This window comes from Triturus cristatus, chromosome 11 (assembly GCF_964204655.1).
Source record: "Triturus cristatus chromosome 11, aTriCri1.1, whole genome shotgun sequence".
NCBI lineage: Eukaryota > Metazoa > Chordata > Amphibia > Caudata > Salamandridae > Triturus > Triturus cristatus.
Window position 1 is genome coordinate 758167612 of NC_140594.1, and position 23968 is coordinate 758191579.

At 47.0% G+C, this 23968-nt stretch overlaps 1 protein-coding gene across 5 annotated transcripts in view; it reads left to right on the forward strand.

Annotated features, from left to right (window-relative positions):
- The window catches only part of SNED1 (sushi, nidogen and EGF like domains 1), a 3096442-nt gene that overhangs the window by 1541609 nt on the left and 1530865 nt on the right, over positions 1-23968 (forward strand). The window lies entirely within an intron of this gene.

Below are 23968 nucleotides of genomic sequence, written 5' to 3' on the forward strand. Positions count from 1 at the left end.
ACACATTTTGAAGCCTAGGAGTTATTAACTCCCATCCCCTGCCATTGTTTCTCATCTCCTCTTTATATCACATGTCATGGTCATCTAGGCATGCAGGTACTTTCAGGTACATACCTCACAAGCTGAAGTGAACGAATGGTATTTGGAGTTTTTGGGTGCTGAGAATCCCATGCAGCCTGTTAATGTTGTATAATTGTCCAGCTTTTTAGTGAATCTTGAAAGCAGCTGGTTGTTGGAAAAAGCTTATCATTAAAGCTTGTAATGTTTTCCACATCCAGTTCAGTTGCAGTGATTTAGTTGTGTTCCCTGACACGGCCCTCATTATGCTGTTTAGCATCTGTCACTGCTGTGAATTTTTTTAACATGGAAAGACAAGGTAGTAAACTGAAACTACAGCGGAGAAAAGCCTAGACAGCCTCTAACAGGCATTTGTAAAAGCCTATTTGAAGGAATACAACAGAGCAAGAAGCCCAGAGGGTTTAGAGGTGGGTGATAAATTGCACTGCATGTCCAACTGGCACAAATTTGACAATTCTCGCTTGTGCTGGCACTTCTTAAGAGTTCCGGATCTAGGACATCTCTTGCCATGCTGTATCAGGAAATTACATCTGAGAGGCGGAACCTTATCACAGAAAAATAATAAGTGTTGGGGAGGGCAGCAGGGACTGTGCTGTGGTCAGGGTAATAGGGTCAGGTGGGTGAGCAGGGTGAGCTAAGCTAGAGAGACTCTGCTAGCATGGATGGAAAACTAAGAAACAGGCCCTGGAAATTGCGTTTTATTGTAATATTTATGCCTGGAGCACCAGGGCAGAATTCTTTTTCCAGTGAATTTCTGAGATTTAGTTAAATGCAAAGTAAAATATTGTTAACTTACCTAATGATAATGCCTCGGGAACCTTTGTCTTTTTGTACAATCTTTTTTTTTTTTTAAAGCAATGTTTTATTACCATACATAAGACCAACCCCTCTTCGTCTGGCCAGGCCCTTACGTCCAACCCCTGTGGTCACCCAGCTGCCCCTTCCCCGTGCCGAGTACGGCCTTCGCCTATTGAGGCAACCCGCTTCAGACACTCACGACCGCCCCTTTTAAAAACAAATTTCGATCCTGCTAGACTCAGCAGAAGTCCAGGGGTGGTTTTGCAGAAACCCCTCTAAAATATTATTTTACGTTTTTGCCCAGGACTCAAGGTCCTGGGGGTCAAGGTGCTCCTACCTTGCCCTCTAATACCTCCTGTGTTCTTTAGTTTTAAGAACACCCGGACTGAGTCCCCAGGTCATGAAATGGCAGCCGCAACATTTCTCTTCATGTTACAACCTGCCAATCATAGCGCTAGCTTCCCCACAGTAGTTTTCAGGAGCATTTCGCTCTCATAGGAGTGTGGCGGAGCACGGCCAATCTGATCGCTCTATTAATTGATGTTGCGAGCTCCTGGCAATCTTGTGAGCTTCTCACAAACCCAACCATCCCAATATACAAAGTCTTTGAACGTTAATTTCTCAAAAACCACTGAACGGATTTACACCAAATCTCAAAAAGCACACTTTCTGTATCAAGGTCTAGCTTTCTGTCACATTTGGGGTGATTCGTTCTGTAATTTTCGCAGTGTTGCTTTTCAGTTTTCAGAGCCACTGCTTGACAGATCACCTCGAAACTTTGCAGAAAGGATAAGAAGTGGATGAGCTTCTTTTGAGAGATTTTTTGACGTTTTGTGTAATGCAGAACTTTGTCTTTTAGCAAACCATAAAACACTCTTCCATAGCTAGGTCCTAATGATAAATACTATCTATCTATCTACATATATATACTTTATAAATCATTGGAGTATTTTTATCATTTTTTTTAATTATTATTATTTTTTTTTCTTATTTTTTTCTTTTTTTTTTTGTCCTCATCTGCCACACAGGTTTCAATATGCAATCTTATAGGTTTACACACATTGTGCTGCCTCAATTACTATGACTGGTTGGGGCAGTAATGGAACGAAGAGCTCACCCCTCAGCAGCAATGTTTCAACCAACAGTGATCGCTAATATAAAACCAAAACAGGGGTTACTAAAATCCGGCTAAGATAGTAATAAAGCACCTGGAAACGGCTATCCCCCAGAATGGGATTAATGGCTTAATCATTGGACCTGGGGGGGAAAAAATTAAAAAAAAAAAAAAAAAAACAGATACTCAATGGACCCAATTCAGAAGATGCCAAAAGGATCTTTTATCTGGATTGCCGGTTCTAGCCAGGTCCAACTTAGAGACCAACAGAGTAGAAGCATACCAGTCGTTAATAGAAGGAGATGAAGAGTCCTTCCACTTCCTGCATATCTCCCTCCTGCCGAGCAGTATGGCGTAAAAAATAAGCTTTTTTGCCAAGGAAAGGACCAAATATTACTTATGGAAGGTCCAGGGTGATGTTGACACCAACAGAAAGTGAAAGAGTCTTGCTAATGGCTTCCCAGAAAGGGGACAAATGCGGGCACTCAAAAAACATGTGAATGTCAGAAGCAGCCACCAAACCACATTTCGCGCAAGCCACACTACTCCCCACAGTAAATTTGGAGAGACGAAGGGGTGAATAATATGCTCGATGAATGGTGAAAAGATGGTTCCTGCGTGACCATGCAGGTTTGACAGTGTCCCACATCAACGTACAAGACGAATTCCAAAGATGTTGTAGATCGGGATTGGTGACATGCAAAGACCAAAGCTCCACTGGCAATGAAAAAATTCCATCTATTTCCTCCAGGATAAGATTGTACCACAGTGAAATCTCCTTCTTGGCAGGCAGTTTATCTGCCAAAAGCGTTATAAGATAACTATACGCACCCAAGGGATATTTACCACCATGTGGAGGTTGAACAGAATATGCACGAGACCAACTCGAGATTTGAAGATACTTAAGCCTGGAGAAGTTTGGACCAATTTTAGTACAAAGATATTCCCAGGGTAACAAGTCGCCATCAACGAATAAGTCATCCCACTCCTCCAGACCAGCTTCTCTCATAGACATAGCTAGTGCATCCCCTAACCAAGATGGACCGTCGGGGAGATCCCACAGCGGTGTCCTGCTTCCATAGTACTCAACTTTAATGGCCTTAGACAACTGAGCCCATATTCTAGCCATACCCCATAACATTTTCAATTTAATATTTTTGAAAAACTTGGGGTTTCCAAATTTGAAAAGAAACCCTGACTGGCTTACTCCTTCTACATCCAGTAACATAGAATAAATAGACCCCACTCCATAACCTACTGGACTCTTTAATAGGATCCTAGCGTGAGATAGCTGGAAAGCCCAGGCATAAGCCTGGAGGTCAGGGGCAGCGAGCCCTCCTTTTTCCCTATGCCTCCTGATTTTTTTCCAGGAGATTCTTGGAAGATGTTTATTCCAGAGGAAGGTACTAATATCAGACTGCAATTTTCTGATAGAGGCGGGGTCAAAATATAAGGGTATTGTATTAAACAAAAAAGAAACTTTGGGCAAAATGGACATTTTAACAAGGTTGACCCTACCCAGTAGGGAGAGCGGAAGATGGGCCCAGGTTTGGAGCAGCTTACGACATTCTTTTGCAACTTTTGAAAAGTTAATAATAGTGATCTGATCGAGGTCAGCTACAATATCCAAACCTAGATACCTCATCTGACTCCTTGGCCGGATTTCAGAATTAAAAGTACTTTGATCAATATTCCAGGTCATCATCTCGGTCTTAAAGGTATTAATTTCATAGCCGGAGACCTTCCCGAACTCCGAAGCCAACTTAAATATTGCTGGAAGGGCCTCATGTGGTTCAGAGGTAAATATAAGGATATCATCGGCATAGAGGGCCACCTTTCTCTCCCAACCCCTGTATGCGAATGCCTTGATGTTAACACTATCTCTCAAAATCTGGGCAAAAGGTTCAGCATACAGATCGAACAGGAGTGGGGAGAGAGGGCAGCCCTGTCTGGTGCCCCTCGAGATGTCAAATGGGTCAGATAAAATACCGTTAACCAATACACAGGCACCAGGGCTCCGATAAAGAAGACCAATTGCCCTATGAAATCTACCCCCCACGCCGAGTTTTTGCCAAGACCTCCGACAGATACAACCGATTGACTCTGTCGAAGGCCTTGGTGGCGTCCAGCGTGAGAACCGCCAAGGGCAAAGACTTCGAACATGCCATATCTATTGATCCAATCAAATCAAAAGTCAGTTCAAAAAGCTGTCGCCCCTTAATAAATCCTTTCTGATCAGTGTGTAAAATAGTAGGAGCGACCAAGGCCAATCTCTTTGCAAGAATGGAGGCAAAGATCTTATAATCTCCATTCAAAATAGAGATTGGTCTGTAAGAACCACAGGCTGTTGGGGACTTCCCTGGTTTCAAAATTACAGTTATAGATGCGTTATCCCATGAGACGGGTGGTCGCACTCCATCTAGCAAGATCTGATTGAACAATGTGCCAGGAAGGGGACAAGTTCCTGCTCCAAAGTTCTGTATATTTCAGCAGGCAGGCCATCAGGCCCAGACGCCTTTCCTTTCTTGGCATCCTGGATGGCTTTCCTTACCTCCTCTTCCGAGATTTTACTATCTAGCATTGCTGACTGATCAGCAGAAAGACTTGGAAGATCTATTTTCATAAGCCAATCATTGATAGTAGCAGTATCCAAATTCTTATCTTCATGATAAATAGCTTGATAGTAATCTCTAAATGCTGCTCTAATATCTGCATCTGAAGAAAGAGGGACGTTATTGACATTGATCTGGTTGATGTTATTACGGACCTGATCAGTTTTGGCTTTCCCTGCCAATAACTTACCAGCACCCTCTCCATACTGGAAATGTGCGATTTTACTGGCCTCCCATCTTTCCTGAAGCCGCCGGTTGAGAATCGAAGTCAGTTGGCCCCTTAAAGTAAGTAACTTAGCCCGCAGAGGTGTTAAGACATCATCTGTGGACGCTAAATTGGCATCAATTTCAGTCTGCGTCTTAGACAAATTCGCCTCCACAGAGGCAATGGCCTCTCTGTATTCCCTCCTTCTATATGACACCTTGCCCATAATAAGGCCTCTCAAAAAGGCTTTAAGTGAGTCCCAGACCACACCGGGTCCTGCAGAACCCTCATTTACCTCTAAGAAGGACCCCACCTCAGTTTTTAAAAAGGTGACATCTTCAGGATGAGAGAGTAAAGTGCGGTCAAAAGACCAAGTCCTTACTACGGCAGAAGTAGGTACCATAAGTTCCAGGAATACAGCTGAGTGGTCGGATAAGTGTGACGGAAGATATCGAATGTCCCCAACAGCGTCAATTAAACTATGGTTGATTAATATAAAATCTATCCTGGACTGATGATTGTATTTATAATTTCTGAAAGAGACCCCCTGCTGCTGCCCGGCCCTTAGTCTCCAAATGTCCACATATCCGTACTGTTTCATTGCATCCAACAAGAAGGCTCTTGATTTCGAAGGGACACGAGATCTACTGTTATGAGATTTGTCCAGGATTGGATCTAAGACGATGTTGAAATCACCAGCCAATATCACTGGTTCCGGGAAGGACAAAAGGTGAGAAAAAATCACTTCCAAAGATGAAGGATCGTCAAGATTGGGGCCGTAATATCCAACCACTGTGAAACGAGCACCCAAAATTGCCAGGGAGGCAATAACCCATCTCCCCGTAGGGTCAACCTTAAAGTCTAGTACCCTGGCCCCAAGATGCTTTTTGAAAATCAATGACACGCCTCGGGAGGTCATGGATTGAGAGGTCGATATTGTGAAATCAATCCATTTATTCCCTTTAACCAACGTGTCGATTTCAGACTGGATCAAATGTGTCTCTTGGAGAATGATAACCTGGGCATCTGAATCCCGGAGGTACTCCATCAATGTTCTAGCCCTAGGTTTAGTACGAAGCCCATTGATGTTCCAAGACATAATCTTTAAACTAGCCATCCCCGCTGATCCAGAGCACAGCCAACCTTGCCTTTATGATACAACCAAATATATACTGACCCACCTCCATGAAAAAATTGCATTACAATATGAAAACAGAACTAACAAAAATAGTAAAGAAATAAAAAAGTTGGCTTATGATGATTGTTATAAATTTTTTCAGTTAATCACCCCCCCGCCCTTCCGCCCTTCACCCCCCCCCCCATGGAGAACCCATGGTGTATCTAACCAGATCAAGTCCAGTAGATGGCACCCCTACCTCAGGCTCCCGTCACTCCCCGCCCGAATCCCAACAGCTGGAAAAAGGATGAAGAAAAAAAAGTGATCCACCTTAAGTGATATTATGTGTTTAATATATGTATAAAAAAAAGAAAGAAAATAATTTCTCTATTCCTTTTTTTTTTTTTTTTTGCGAAATGGCTACATTTGCTATCCTTAGTGGTTTTTTTTTTTTCCTTTCATCCCCCTTGTATAAAGTTTTCTTTTTATTTTTTTCCTTTCTCCTTTTCTTTCCTTTTCCCTTCCACTTCCCCCTACTTCCGTTTACTGAAACTACAGTACCTACAAGTGACCACGACAACTGTAAGAGACCAAGAGACAAGAGAGTTAAGTGCTATTTACCAGATGACTTGTTAACTATGTCCAGAAGGAATTCATCGGCAACTTGGACCGACCTAATATTTTCCATCTTGTTATTATACATGACCCTCAGAGAAGCCGGGAACACCAATTGAGCTCAAGCACCCAACTTCCTGAAGGCCTCCAGCCATCTCCCGAACTCCCATTGCTTCTCCAGCGTTGCCCTAGATAGATCAGACCTGATAAGGAAAGTAAACCCCTTACCAGGTAGGGACTTCTGTTTAAGAGCCACATTGAGGATCTGCTCTTTGAGGGTGTACGTATGAAAGTTAACAAGAATTTTGCGTGGTTTTGGCCTTTGGGGGTTCTGTCTAAAGGGTTCCCTATGAACCCTCTGGATGTCAGTTGCCAGCTGCTCCAGAGATTGATCTAAGCATAATGCTTCTTTCAGCAAGCGGACAACAAACTGCTTAATATCGGAACCCTCAGATCCCTCTGGGACATTAAGGATACGAATGTTTCCTCTTCTTGCGTTATTTTCCAAAATCTCCATCCTGTCTAACAAGGCCTGGTCCTCTCTTTTAAGTTTGATAATGTCCTCTTCTGCTTTATCTAGATGAACCGACATTGTAGCTAGCTTTTCTTCCAAAACACCTGTCCTTGTTGACAGCCCATTAGCTGAGGATTGCTCGAACCCCTTTTTTATGTCCTGAGACAAAGTAGTAAACATCGCAAACAAAGAGGCTGCCGAGATATTTGCCAATATTTCTTCCTTGTCACAAGATAAGGTAGAAGACACAGTGACAGGCACTTCCATGGGTAACTGCATAGATAAGTCTGTTACACTGGCCCCCCAAGAAGCCTGGCCCGTGTGATCAGGACTAAGGGAAGCGGGGTGACCAAGAGCCCCCTCCCTAGCTTCTACTGTGCTCCTCACATCAGGACTGACAGGTATTGCACAGTCACCACCTTCCTCACCGAGAGAAACTCCATTCGCGGGTATATTTATAGGTGGGGAGACTACTGAAGCAGCTGGGACTACTGGTGCTAGCTCCCCCACGATCACCCCAGACCTCCCAAGAGCCAACAGGGCGGGTGAAGCATCTAAAAGAGGGGGGACTACCAAAGATGGGGATAAGGTAGAGAGGGTCGCTGGAATAGAGTCCTTTAATGTAGTCATTGCCTGTGATTCAACGAGGTGCAGAACCTGTGGGACAACTTTAAAATACGAGCGAAGAGATGGTGTAATTTTGGATGCGGCTTCAGCTCCTGCAGTAAGATTACGTGTTGCTTTCTCCCTGGTTCCTTTAGATTTCACCTCAGCAGATAGATAAGAGTCTCTCTTACCTCTTTGGGGCAAAGTGGTGGCGCAGGATAAGTTGGAACTAGGGACAAACTCCCTTATGTGTAGTCTGGCCGATGCCTTACCTCTTCTACGACCACCTCCCCCCCTCTCCCCTTACCTCTGGGCACTTGATGGTATTGAAAGTGCAAACCTTCTGAATCGTTTGATTCCCCACAGGGAGGTAATTCTGAGTCTGACCCCTGCGCCTTCTTGTCGCTGCCGCTGCCACTACACCCATCCGTTACCCTTGTGACTTCCTCGGTGTTCACCGCCGAGTCCTGAGCAATCTTTTTAAAGTCCTGAATGGTGGTATCCTCAGCACATACAGCGCGCACCAAACTGCGTGCTCTCCTGCCGCGCCGCAGCTCCAGGGCGGCCGAAGACCACGACCACCGGACCAGTGGACTGCCGGTAGAAACGGAAAAACTGAGGGAAACAGCGATATCGACCGTGCTTCCAGGAACGCCACTGGCAGGAATGCTGCTGCTGCCAAAGGTGCGTGTCATCGAAAGGGAGAACAGACCCAGGTCAAGGAAAGAGTTCTCACCGCCCGGGCGTCAGCTCCAACCTGCAACCTGCTACGTGTTGTGAACCCGAGGGCTCCAAAAAACGCCAGAATATCCAAGAAAAGCAAACCGAAGCAAGCCGAAGATTCAGGGAGCAAAGCACAGGTAGAAAACCGCGTTGGTGTCCGCCATCAGGGGCTCAGACAGGGCAAACGGGAGCCTAATTCACGGAGCACCGCGGCAGATCAGCCGACTGCCGCCATGTTCTCCCCCGAACTGTGAAATGCAGAAGTCTTAGCGAGTATTTATATTATTAATAAAAAAATTGAACTCTTTATTAGTGGTTCTGATATACTATTTAAACGGGCTTTAAATATATCTTTATGATATTGTTGGTACCTATATGTCATCTGGGTTTTCACCATTATACATCTGCTACAACAATGTTATTTTTGCTTTAAATGTGATTAGATTTTTGGCTTCTAATTCTACTCCATACTATATGGCAGAGATAGTCAAACTGCCAGAGTTAATAGCCATCCGCTATGGTTTCTCCCTTTTTCTTTTTCTTTCTCTTTCTCTTTCTCTTTTTTTTCCTTTTCTCTTTTTTTTCTTTACCCTTTTTTCTTTATTGTTGCTTATTAGATATACTCTTGTAGTAATTTTGGCCTGGCTATGAAAGCAATAGAGGCCGTGCCTATGAGGTATTCTTTATTAGCTCACTTGAGTTTTATTTCCAAATATCACTACTATCACTATTAGTTCTTTTCACTCTTTTTTTCCATGCCTCCTGCTTTAAATCATAACTCTGAAATAATTGACATCAAACACACATGAATGTTTAGATACTATTTATTCAACCACTATGGTTTTATTTGTATTTGTAACACACAAATAACTTTTTATTCATGTATTTATCATGTAGAATGTTTAAAGATGAAATGTTCACGTTAAGTGCTATCACTGTTCTAAAGTACGTTTGTAGTCTGTTTTCCATGACCACTGTCTTCCATGTTTGGTTGACAATGCAGGAGGGTCTTTCTGTAACACTCTCTCACTTTCTATATAAACAAAAAATGGTTCTGGGCGTGTCATGTGATCAAGGTTGTGGCAACACGACCGAAGCACGTCATGCCAAATTATCCGCAATAAATATGCACTGAATACGATATCAGCACGTTGTGGTCTGTACCTGTGTTCCTGTAACTCTGAACGGATGGACTTGTTTGCCCTGCAAATAAATTACAAATTACCAAATTGGATTTGTGTGGCTCGTGCTTGCATCATAGAAATTGTGCGAGCTGATGGTGGATATATATATATATATATATATCTCACCCTCAGGTAGTTAGAGCGCTTACCCCGGCGAAGCACGCCAGACATAATGGTCAAAATTTCCACAAAATAAGCGGGGATATGTCAACCAGCAGTTAGTTTATTTCCAGTTACGCGTTTCGACTGCTCCGCAGTCTTGATCACACACTGGATTCTGAGTCAGTTGTGCAATACATACAGGGAAAGAGAAATCAAAAGGGTACAAGAAAAATACATTTCTTCCCCTTAGTCCATACAAATGGCATCCATGTTTGAGTAACAGGATATACATTGCAAAGTTGATTTCCAATGATAGCTAATCCAGTTACTAGTTTATATTTCATACATATATGTGTATATACAGTATAGTCACTAATCTTTATGCATTTCTGTGTCTCTTTCACTTTCTTAGATTTAGCAGGAAATCCTTTAACACAGTGATCATGGCGGCAATTACTAAGAAGTAAAAAGCGAGCGTGTGTTGCTCCTCCTCAGCATAATATTAACCCTGCGATCTTTTTCGCAATAAGTATTCCCAGTTATTACCGGGAATTGCAGTACTTTCCAAACTTGTGGAACCAAGAAAGGTGGTTGTGGGGGGGGGGAGCACTTTCTGACATAGTGTCATTCTTTCCGTACCCTGTATTGTGGTTAATTAATTCATGCAAAATCTCAATACCTGCACAAAAACTACCTAGTACACGATGGTGTGAGGGTACCAGTGGATTAGATGTTCGCATTATATCAAACCTACTGTCAGGCCGGGATATATTCAACATAGTGACAAAATGAGATATTCTCCTGCATTCGGATTCCTGTTTCCTCACACAACATCGCCTCCCCTGAAATTCTGTTGGACTCATTCTACAGCAAAATACATGAGGAGTGAACTGTTAGATGGTATTCTGCAAAGTGTCTTGCTACTGGGTAGTGTGGGTCTTTATTACCGATGGCCCTCATGTGTTCCAACACTCTGGGCCCGATTCACAGAACAAACTTAAGACTAAATCCTAAACTTAGTACCAATCTGGTATTCACAGAATGCACCTAGTACTTCTGGTATTCACAGAATGAACTTACTACTTTTGCGATTCACAAAATGAACTTAGGACTTTTGCTATTCACAGATTCCATTTACGACCACTAAACTTACGTCCGCACCCGGGCCGGATTTTCCGCCACCGGAGCGGAGTTTCCGGGCCCGGAGCGGGAAGTCCGCATGCGGGCCGGAAAGTCCGCTTTAAGGGCGGAATACCCGCTCTCGGGCCGGAAATTCCGCTCTTGGGCCGGAAATTCCGCTCTCGGGCCGGAACATCAGAATTGGGACCAGACTACATCACTGTTGCCATTGATCATTTGAGCCAAGGGGAAACACCTGTTCAAGTCCCTACCATCCCCCACCATGCATCAGCTGACGCACTCCAGCCAATCCTAGCTCGGCACCACGTATAACTGCAGAGCAGACACACACAAACCCTTTCAACAAGTCACTGAATGTGTTTGTTGCACTGCCCCTTGCCATGCACCAAAACCACTTGAGGAGGAGGAGGAGGAGGATGAGAGCCAGAGCAGAGAGGATCTTCAGACAGAGGATCAACTTATTTGGAATGTCCAGTCAAGATATAAGGGCCAGGTACCGTTTCCCTCCAGAAATCATCTTGGAAATGGTATGTGAGTGGGAGCAGGAACTTGACTCCGTGACCTGCTGCTCACATGCAATACCAGCATACCTCAAGATCCTATCAGCGCTCCATTTCTTCGCCACTGGCTCATTCCAAAGGGTCTCCAGTGACCATGTGGGCATATCCCAGGCAAGCCAGTCGCGGTGCCTGCATCAGGTACTGCGATGCATCACTGCAAGATCCCACCTCCACATACATATGCCACCGACACTGGCCCTGAGACAAAGGGCAGTACGAGATTTCTTTCGCATTGCACAATTTCCACGTGTGCTGGGTGCAATTGACTGTACCCATGTGGCCCTGCAGCCACCCCGCCACATTGCACACATCTTCTGCAATAGACACAGATGGCATTCCATCAACGTGCAAGCTGTCTGTGATTCCAGAGGGAGGTTCATTGATGTGCATGCGGTGTTCCCCGGCAGTACCCATGACAGCTTCATATTCCGCATGTCACCTCTTGCCCGGCGGATAGCTGCGGGAGAATTTGGCAACATGTGGCTACTGGGTAAGTACCAAGCGTTAGAAAGGAGGATTATGTGTTTTTGAAATGTCTGAATGCCCCCCACAATTAACCATAGTACTTTAAGATTCATAAAGCTAGATACAGGGCCCACCTGACAATGCATGTAATACAGTATAGATCATGTCCTGTGCAAGTCAAAGAGGGAAATCTAACCAACTGCCCTTTCCCCTCTACTCAGGTGACGCTGGGTATGCACTTACCCCACATCTCCTCACCCCTTACAGGCGTGCAGACACTGTACCACAGCGTAGGTACAATAGGGCACACATACGGACTCGAGCCATCATAGAGCGCACTTTTGGTCTGTTGAAGTCGCGATTCAGATGTCTCGACCGTACAGGGGGGGTGCTGCAGTACTCCCCAGAAGTAGTGTGCAAGATCATACTAGCCTGTTGTGTCTTGCACAACATTGCCTTAACGCATGGCTTACAGATACCACTGGAACCTCGGCTACCTATGAATCTGGGAAACCGGGCCATGGCACATAACCGAGGTCAGGGCATGCAAGTCCGTGAGCAGCTTGTTGCCACGTTCTTCACATGAGCAACCTGTAGTGGAATGGACCAAATGTGGTTTGCTGTCTGTTGCCAATGATGAAACTTGGATATACACGACTGTGTCAATAAATTCCTTCCTGAGGCTACTTTGCAAGCCACACTAACTGCATGTTAATCACAGCTCTTGACAGTAGTCAAAACGTTGAGCCTGCATCAGCACATGTGCCCATGTCAGCGATCAGTGTAGTGGATGTCCCGAAAGAATCTATAGCCACAGATGCATGACACAGCCGGACCTCATGAGGATGGGTCTCTTAATCAGAAAAGGCCATAACCATAGCATTGTCGGCCCTGTGCCATCAACAGATGTTACTCCCCCACAAATGATGCGCCCACGACGTGAGTGATGCAATGGGTCAATCAGACGCCATGGGGCAGATTAATGTGGGACTTGCGGCCCTTTCACGCTGCCGTTGCGTCACTTTTGTGACGCTGCGGTGGTGCAAAGCCAGCCCCATGCTGCGGGGAATGTACTATATGAAGCATCTGGGAGATGCGTCACGTTGTAAAGGCCTGCGCCACATGTAGGCGTTCTGGTGCAGGGGGGGGGGGCTTCCGTGCGCAGAAACGCCTCCTAAAAATCTAGAATATTTCACTCAGTCACTTTTAAGGCCATGCTGCGTCAAAACCCTGCGCCTGCTTGAAGCAGGCGTAAGGATTGACGCAGCATCATAGGGATAGGGCACCCCCGAGCCTTGCTGGAGCTGCGTTGTGCATGCGACGCAACTCCAGCAATGCGCCGCCTTTCCAACGGGGGATGCGTCACGCATCTGCACATCCGAGCTGCACGGTGCACCGAAATTTCAATGCCGCGCATCTGTGATGGCGCACGGGTGGGCAGATGCATCGCAACTCTTCTGACGCATCTCTGCTGATTAGCAGAGATGCGTCCGTAGCCGTAACTCTGCCCCCCTGTGTTTGTGATATATCCACACTTCTCAAACACAATGTTCTGGAACACATCACACAACTCTGCAAATGAGCACCTAATATGGACTACATGTACCATAATGCAAAGCATGAGAAACTGAAACAGAAACTGCAGACATGTCTTGAAATGGTCACTTCACCCTCTTGTCACATTTAATTAATTCTCACATGCACTGTCTTTACTTTTTTATCCACAACAGAACAGCAGGATGGCAGTAGATGTGATCCCAGATTGTGGATGGATCTGGATGACTACAAAATGGCAGGCAACTACTTCCTGTGATGTATTTGCTGCCTCCCACTCCCTGTAAAACATTTCCTGTATGGAAAAATATGTTCCGGGTCATTTTCGGAATTTGCGGCCAAAAAGCGGAAGCTCCGATTACGGAGCGTACGGCCCGTGTGCGGAAACGCCGATTACGCGGCGTACGGCCCGTGTGCGGACCTCCCGCTCCGGAACCGGAAACTGCGTTTACGGGCCGTAAACTCCGAAAATGACCCGGAACACATAATTTCATTCAGGAAATGTTTTACAGGAAGTGGGAGGCAGGAAATACATCACAGGAAATAGTTTGCTGCCATTTTGTGTTCATTCTGAGTCATCCTCTATCACAGACAGATCCTCTGACATCCTGCTGCTCTCATCCTTCTTATTATCCCCATAATGGCTGAGGGTTACGAAGAGAAGGCACCCCCTTTCACTGAAAGTGAGTTGGACATCTTGGCTGAGGGGGTGCTGGCCAAATTTTCTCAGCTATATGGGGACCCTGAACACCAGCTGAGCAATGCAGCCCGGGCCAGGCTGTGGGCCAACATCGCCGAGCGCTGCAGTGCAGTGGGAGTCCACACCAGGAGTGCGAGGGCATGCCGCAAGCGCTGGGAGGACCTAAAACGGTGGGCCCGGCACAAGGCTGAGGAGCTGGTGGGCCAGTCTTCCCAGCACCATGTGCATCGTCCTCGCCTATCCCCACTGTACAGGAGGGTCCTGCGATCAGCTTGGCCGACCCTCCATGCTCAGCTGGAGGAGCAGGAGCAGCAGGGACATGGTAAGTGCATCATATGCTAAATGTGTCTGGGAGTATGATGTGAGTGAAACAGTGCTGTACCATTGTGTGTCCGATGCCTCCATTCACAGATTCCGTGTCCATGCAGCAGTAACCAAGCTTAAAAAGGCACACTGTGGCATATGGACTGTACAGGGCAGAGTGCATTTTGGGAGTTGGAGTCTCGCCATGACAACTGGCTAAATGAGCCATATTTGTGCATTTGGACTGAAATCAGCTCTTCCCGCACCACTACAATTGGCACTAGGAAATCATGTGTGCATTGGATGAGCAATGGTACAGACACTGTCCTGTGTGCGCATGGCAGGCCAAAGGGTATTGGATGCTATGACTTGCATAGCATTTTTAGAGTGTGGGTTCCAATTGTGACAAAACATCATGTGGCATGGAGTCAAGACAGACTTTGACATCCTTTCATCACTCTTAAGCGCTTCTAAATTTACAAGGGGTGTTCACTGACAGACGTCTCAGCCTCAGTGGCCTGTTTCACATTTCACATGTACAGGTAGCTGTCACTAAATTCCCCCAGTGTTCAGCGGTGTACAGCATTACCATATCAGTCACCAAAGCCAATATGTGCCACTGGATTGTCAGTACATGTGTGGGGACAGCCAAAGGCTAGACTCACAATTTAGCTACAGAAATAGGCCAGAGCCTCAGTGCATGTGTGACCCACATTCGCCACTTGTTGTGTCCCATACAATGCTACAAAGCAGATGACACTTGTCCAGACCTTAAATAGCTGCGACTCCCTATGAATGGCCATAATCTGAGATTCTGGACTTCATGTTCTCCATTGGTGGACTGCTTTTGGAACCTACACATGTAGCTGTGGCAGGACACACAGATCCCTAGAATGCCAGGTTGAGGGTTGGCCAATACAGTCGTGTAAGCCACACACATCCACGTGAGATGGCCATGTCAGACTCAATCCAGGACCTGACGGTGAACATACACGTAATGTCAGCTCATAGACACTGACAACTATTGAGTGTGATCAGAGGAAAATAAGTCTGACCTTGGATCCTATGAATGTGTCTCGTCCTGCATGACACAAACATAACATTCGGATTTTGCTTACATTTCAGCAGGCACAGCTGGCGGAACAGAAGGGCAGCAGGACCTGGTCCGGAGCAAGAGGCCACCAGTGCGGCGGCGGCTACACCCACTTTCCACCAGCGAGGAAGAGGAGGATGAGGAGGGACCCTCAACATCAAGAGGCAAGGGGATTGCGCCCACCCAGACTGACAAGGGACACCCTGATGCTGGTGCCACATCCCAGGTGGAGGCTGCAGACATTGATTGGGGGGGGGGGTGAACACGACACCTCGGACCATGAGGTGTTGGAGAGCAACTCTCCTCAGGATTCTTCACCTGTGGTCCCTGAAAAGGTGTCCTCGGGGCAGGCCAACAAACAATCTGGGCCTGCCATCAGCCCCTCCCTACCTCTAGAGTTCCCCATTCCATCGGGGGACCCAGCTGCATCCCCTGCAACCAGTCCCCCTCATCGTAGCCGCCAGCTCCCCAACATCATTGGCTCCGGACCTCAGGCACCACATCCCTCCTCTTCCCCCCAGGCCCCTCCCGGTGTTGTTCCTCCTGTGGCTGTGCCAGTGGACCTGATGTGGATGTGTGAGGGTCAGCCAGACATGTCCGCTCGCATCGCGCTACAAGTGTGTATGGAGGTACGCATGATGCGAGAGGACATGCTCCGATGTATGGCCACCCTCACCACCGCCATCAATTCACTGCCCGCAGCCATGTCGTCTGTTGTCTCCCCAATCCCTTCCCATACCACTGTCAATGTCTCCCCCTGTCCATTGCCCCACACTGTTTCCCCCCGTACTCCTCGTGTGGCACAAACCCAAGTGGTGCCTGTTCCTGCACCCGCCAGACGTGTGCCTGCATCGGACTCTGAGGATCTGGACATTGTGGTCCTAGAGGATGACCAGAAGGACACTTGACTTTAGACGTGAACAACTATTTCATTTTCCCCTTGTAAATAGACTGTTTTCCCTGACGCTCCCTGACGTGTTATATTTTTTTTGCCCCACCCCAATCCAGGTTCACATCTCCCTCTGCATTAAGATCTTCATTTGTTTTCCTTTCTCCCTTCCAAACGGACGGTTGTTCTTATGTACCTTCTCAAAATACAATTTGGAATACTCATAACTTCCACTTGTTTAACTTCATTCTGAATGTCTGGTTCTGAATATGGACACATATTTGGTGGGTCATCTGCTATGCACATAATGGCTGGTTGCAACGATGGGTCACACTTGTAACTGTGTCACACACACACATACCTTCTCACATCTCCAGGCCACCTGCAACGTTACACAGGACATGATACACAACAGATGATTAGTTTTGGTAGGTGTTTATTTGGTGCACACACAAACACGTGATCACATTGTCCCGGGTTCCTGTCACTGGTGAGTGCGACGCCGCAATTTGGGGGGGGATGACCGCTCCGAGTGCTCAGGTCTGGCTCGCCGCCTACGTGGAGGTGGGTACTGTCCAAGGGACTGTCCAGGGTCATCCACATGTGCTGTGGCAGATGGTGTTTGCACACTTGATGGCTGTACAGGTGGTGGTGGTGGTTGTGCAGGTGGCGGGTGTGACAGTACAGGTGGTGGTGGTGGTGGTTGTGCAGGTGGCGGGTGTGACTGTACAGGTGGTGTTGGTGGTGGTTGTGCAGGTGGCGGGTGTGACTGTACAGGTGGTGTTGGTGGTGGTTGTGCAGGTGGCGGGTGTGACTGTACAGGGGGTGGTGGTGGTGGTTGTGCAGGTGGCGGGTGTGACTGTACAGGTGGTGTTGGTGGTGGTTGTGCAGGTGGCGGGTGTGACTGTACAGGTGGTGGTGTTGGTGGTGGTTGTGCAGGTGGCGGGAGTGACTGTACAGGTGGGGATGGTTGTGCAGGTGGCGGGAGTGACTGTACAGGGGGTGGTGTTGGGAGTGCCAGTTCAGCCCGCTGGTGTGGATGTCTCCCTTCGCTGTGTTGGTGTGCAGTTGGTACAGGTGTGGGGATGTGCTGTCCTGTGGGCAGATATGATGGCTCCCCTCCCTGCGTTGACCGTGAAGGGAAAGGTTGGCTCACTCTCAAAATGCCCTCCATCATCTTCATGGCCAAGGCATGGTGTCTTGCACTCTCGTCCCTCTGGATGGATAGCATGTCTCGCATATTTCTGGACATGTCCTGCCAAGTCCTATCCATCCTATCCAACACTTGGCTCAGCCTCTCCACCGCCTGAGGGAAGTGGACCATGTCCTGCAGGGAGTCCGACATGGTGGACAGGGTAGCCCCTATGGCACTAATGTCCTGCCTCACATCGCTCTGCTGTTGGAAGAAGTCCTGCTCCCACTGGTCATCACAGCCAGGTGCAGGCCCTCTCTGCAGCTGTCTGCCATGGATGGGATGTGCAGGTCCTACGGCAGGGGGTGGGGTGGGAGGTGTCAGCCTGTGGGCAGGTGAATGGTGCCCAGGGGATTCCAGCAGCACAACAGGGCTGGTACTACCCCCAGATGGTGGAGAGGCTGGCAGGGATACACTGTCTAGGGAAGAGTGGGTAGGGGAACCACCATGTTGGTCCTGGACGTGAGGACTGTGAGGGAGTGATGTCTGTGTTGTGATGCGTGTGTGCTGTGGCTGGTTTGCTCGAGTCTGGGGACAGGCCATGGTATGCCTGGGAGGAGGCGGAGGGACGTTGCTTGGCAGAGGAGTTGATGCCCTGACCGATTTAGCCAGTCTGGCACGATATCGCGCATTGCCATCTTCATCGTCAGACATGTAGTCCTCATCATCCACCAAGCAGAGGTCCTCAGGATATTCTTCCTCCTCCTCCTGAGCAGTGCTTGCAGCCGACATGACAGCTTGGAGGATCAGGGGATTCTCCCCTCTGATTCCACGTCGGCCCGCACTGGTCATAGGCCTGTCATCCTCGTCATCAGCATCCCCTGGAACAGAGGTTGCAACCGTATTAGGGATTGACCTTGTATGACATGTGGTGCAAAACAAGGGTTTGTATCAACTGTACTTTGCATCAACAGATGAGGATCATGTGACCTGTGTAGGGTACCACCACAAATGACAGCTCACACCATAGCACTGAGGGGTTACACAGATACAGGCAAACTCACCAGCTCCAGCCACAACTCTCTGTCCCTTGGTGTTCCCCACTAGTGTCACCTGCTGGACCTGTCTCCTCACGGGCCTAGCTGTCCCTGAACCAGCAGCTGTAGAGGGAAGTGACAACATTCTCAATTATCTGCATCACCAATTGTCAGACAGGCACATGACACTCCTGATTTGTATTTCACTTTGTACACAACTGCTGATTACATGCAGAGGGGAATCAGGATCTCTGTCATGGCTTTGGAGTCGAAGCCAGTGACACACCTCATGCTAGAATTACCTGGAGGACGGCTGCGCGAGGGTTGGATGTCATACAGTCCCCGGGATGGTGCACGCTGCTGGGGTGTAATCCGGTCAGCATCTGTGATAAGACATACAGGTCTATATTTTGCAAGAAGAGATGGTAGCTCTGAGCCAACATGTCATTCTCAATGACCATTTGTGGGTAATCCAGAACGATGTGCAGCATGTTTAGCTCCTGAACTTTACATTTAGGCACCTGCTCACATGCAGCAGTTGCCAGCCGTTCCCTCCACACAGCAGTGACATCAATCAGATGACACATCAACAGACACCTCATGCTAGAATTACCTGACGGACGGCTGCGCGAGGGTTGGATGTCATACAGTCCCCGGGATGGTGCACGCTGCTGGGGTGTAATCCGGTCAGCATCTGTGATAAGACATACAGGTCTATATTTTGCAAGAAGAGATGGTAGCTCTGAGCCAACATGTCATTCTCAATGACCATTTGTGGGTAATCCAGAACGATGTGCAGCATGTTTAGCTCCTGAACTTTACATTTGGGCACCTGCTCACATGCAGCAGTTGCCAGCCGTTCCCTCCACACAGCAGTGACATCAATCAGATGACACATCAACAGACACCTCATGCTAGAATTACCTGAAGGACGGCTGCGCGAGGGTTGGATGTCATTGAGTGCCCGGGATGGTGCACGCTGCTGGGGTGTAATCCGGTCAGCATCTGTGATAAGACATACAGGTCTATATTTTGCAAGAAGAGATGGTAGCTCTGAGCCAACATGTCATTCTCAATGACCATTTGTGGGTAATCCAGAACGATGTGCAGCATGTTTAGCTCCTGAACTTTACATTTAGGCACCTGCTCACATGCAGCAGTTGCCAGCCGTTCCCTCCACACAGCAGTGACATCAATCAGATGACACATCAACAGACACCTCATGCTAGAATTACCTGAAGGACGGCTGCGCGAGGGTTGGATGTCATTGAGTGCCCGGGATGGTGCACGCTGCTGGGGTGTAATCCGGTCAGCATCTGTGATAAGACATACAGGTCTATATTTTGCAAGAAGAGATGGTAGCTCTGAGCCAACATGTCATTCTCAATGACCATTTGTGGGTAATCCAGAACGATGTGCAGCATGTTTAGCTCCTGAACTTTACATTTAGGCACCTGCTCACATGCAGCAGTTGCCAGCCGTTCCCTCCACACAGCAGTGACATCAATCAGATGACACATCAACAGACACCTCATGCTAGAATTACCTGAGGGACGGCTGCGCGAGGGGTGAACAGCTGCAGCCAGGATGTCATTGAGTGCCCGGGATGGTGCACGCTGCTGGGGTGTAATCCGGTCAGCATCTGTGATAAGACATACAGGTCTATATTTTGCAAGAAGAGATGGTAGCTCTGAGCCAACATGTCATTCTCAATGACCATTTGTGGGTAATCCAGAACGATGTGCAGCATGTTTAGCTCCTGAACTTTACATTTAGGCACCTGCTCACATGCAGCAGTTGCCAGCCGTTCCCTCCACACAGCAGTGACATCAATCAGATGACACATCAACAGACACACATGTATGAGAAGATTACTGATAGGAAGGGATAAATGACCCCGATTCCTCCCCATTACACTGCTATCACCTTTGCCATTCAGACTTACATATTTCCAGAGTCTCATGTTGTTTGTTGTCAAGTCAGAAAGGGTTTCATGTGTGAGATTTACAATTGTCAGGGACATGATGTTGCTCATTTGTGCCCCCCCACGCATGAAGTCACACATATTTGTATGAGAGAACACAGATGTCTTACGTCCGTCCTTTGAGTGTCCTCTCTTTGCGTACTCTATTTCCCAGATCATGGTACTACTTAGCTGACGACGATTGGTGTCTTGTACAGCAGACATCCAAACCTCTTTTGTCAAACACTAACCTATACATGTGAATACAGTAGGAGAGGAGGCAAGCAGAATGTAACATTGCGGATAGGCTGAAAGGCTTTGATGCCTTCTGCCTGCACTGGATTAGCGTGTTGCTCTTCAGCCTAGTCATTTAGCAGGTGTAACTACATGAAGATTCACCTTAGCAGCCCCTACATTCATCTCAAAGGTACACTACTGGCATAAGTGTTGGCCTCAGCCATGCAATTTCATCGTGGTGTTTCCTATCATTGAATTGCAAGCCGGTTGTGTTTTGGTCACTTCATATGACTCATGGTACTATTGAATGTCCATTCTGCACTCACTTGGCATACATTTTGTGTCATCCTTTCATTAGCCACCAGGGTCTGATCTTGCATGGGTTCAAATGCCATATGTGAGCATATTGTGATGCAGGACAACAGTGTTGTAATACACATGCAACATACGGCGGACGTGAAAGGCACATTTCTTGAGCAGTCAGCCTGATATACTCTTGGGTTCCCCTCGCTTGGCCCAGCACCGGAACAGTGTGTGGGCCCTGAACAGATGTCACAGCCAACCTTGTAGCAGAAGTCAGTGTGTGTCTTTGATTCTGGGAGGACCTCGTTGTACCTACAATGATAAGTGTGTTTTGCTACTTAACATTCCGGCAGCCACATGTGATGCACTAGATTTCTGGCACAAAGGATGAGCACAAGCAGTTGTGGGCACCAGCGTAGCATTAGTGTGTTATACGTAATATCATGATTGCTCCCACATTACTTCGAATAGGCCCACTACCTGGATGCAACCTATATCACAATGACATGTCTACGGATCCTGATGTGCGGTCCACTATCGTGTTTTGTTGATGGCCAACACAGAAGCCAGACAATGTAAGTGGTACATGACCAGCTGTGTGGACTGGGCATTTGATCTATATTGGACACATTCAAAGTTGGACAGTGTATGCATTGTCAATACTAATGACCCTGGGATCTAACTTGTTCATCATTGCCATATTTCAGTCAATTACTTTGATTGCTTACGTCTACAGACACCATTACAACATAGTGGGGACACCCTTTTGAGTAGTTGTGGCACTCGATAACAGGATTGGATTCCCAGGTCTGGGCCTGTTGCTGTAAAACATGTCATGTTCAGCAATTACGAAGGTTTGATGAGCCAAGACATGTAATATATTGTCTTCAGCTGTTCACAATTATGATTATCTAAAGGTGGATGTCCATTGACTACTCCAATAGTAATGCAGCGATTTGTACATCTCTGGTTGACTTTCATATGTGGGCACTACATGTCCCTCGGTCACTCCTGGCAATGTATGCATTTTGACCATCTCCTGGCCACTTTGACTTACCAGTCGGTGAGGGTGTACGGTGGCGATGCCTCCCAGTAGATGCAGGGACCTCCGCTACGGCAGTTGTCTGTGCTCTGGCTGAATGTGTCAATGGGTGAGAAGAGAGAAAACTAAACAACTGGAATATGTGCTGGTGGAACATTTCTGTGATTTCCCCATTTCTTCTGCATGCTAACAGTGTTTTGCAGTACTGCTGCTGACTGGGCAGGTAGGAGCAGTGGTGCATTGGGGTCGTAGTGGCGTGGCAGGGTGGGAAATTTACAACAGAATAGGTGTCTGACTTTTGGACCAGATGGTTCTCTCACCTTCTGCTTTGTGCTTTCAGCTTGCACGGGGTGATTTACTTCATAGAGATTTAGTGGCATGTTTCCATGCCCCTTGTAATACATTAACACCGCAGTTGCGTCACTTCTGTGTCACAGCGGTGGGGTAATACAGGTGACACATTTGGACGTATTCCCAATTTTTTTTTTTATTTTTTTTTTTTTAATTTTTATTGAGGATTCATGTTACACTATAGCAATACAATATGAATACATTTTGACTAAATAAGAAAGCTGAATGAGGTATAAGCAAATTACAAAAATAGCCAAAACAAAATAAATAAAAAAACAAATATGGATGAAGCAAGAACAAGGCATGTAGAAGTCGGTTGACGAATTACATTTCTAGTGTCTAATTGAGATTGGAGGTTGTAAATCATAGAATGATGTGGCGTCGATGTTGATATTGAAGTTAAGATACATATAGTAAAACAAAGAGCCATCTGCCACAATCAGAGGAAGAAAGAGAGCGAGAAGGAACGTATAGCTAATGAAGATATAAATATTAGAAGCCAGACGTAGCTATATTCTGAAAATCAGTAAGATTATGACAATCTACTAGTGCGCCAGGCAGCCACTGGTGCCCAAATCTTCAACCCCAATTCTCTTGATTTTTTCCCCTTAAGTTGATACAGAGCCGCCTCCACATTATGTATACCTAGAAATCTGGATAACCACATTTGAAATGTTGGGGCCTGTGTATCTTTCCAAGCTGCTGAGATTAAGATTCTGAGTACAGCAGTAGAGATGAAAATTAGGGCTTCAGACTTATTCCCAATGTTATGCATCTATGTTGATGCCTCACGGTGTGCGGGCCTGCGCAACATTAAACATGCATCAGCTGTGATTTGGCAGGGTGTGTGTTTATTTGGTTATGCCTCGTACAAGTGATGCATTGTAATTGACGGCATTTCACGTAGTCACTTTTCATAGGGTGTTGCCATGCAAACTTAAACCAGCTTGAGGCACCTGTAATGAGTTGCCCTGAGCGTTAGGTGTAGGCGGTCCATGGACATAGTTGGAGTTGCGTCACACTTGCGACACTACTCCAGCAGAGCATCCCCCTGATGCCATCAGTTGCGACACCCATCTGACTATCCCAGCGCCACAGTGCACCGCATTGTCAATGTGACGCATCCGCGGTTGCACAAGAGTTGGATTGGGTGTGGCATTGTTACTGGGGCATCTCTGCTGTAATTTGTCAATTGCTACTTAGCATGCTGGTGTATTAATGCAACTGGACAGTGGCCATGTTTTCAGGAGTGGAGGAGGGATTTGCCATTTCCATCCCTAAGGATTGTGGGACTTGTAGTGCTACATACAGAGGGTGACACAGGAGTCTGTGACTTACGGATTAATTAATACACTTTGGACTACTTCCTTATTCACACTGACAGTGCAACACAGACCTTCTATTCATGCACTTTCACTTTTCATCCCACTTACCTGGTACCACGTAGCGGACGTCACTGACAGGCAGCCCATGGACCAAGTGGGGGTGTATGGTCGTCAGGATGTCCTCCTCCTGTGTGGTGAGGCGGATG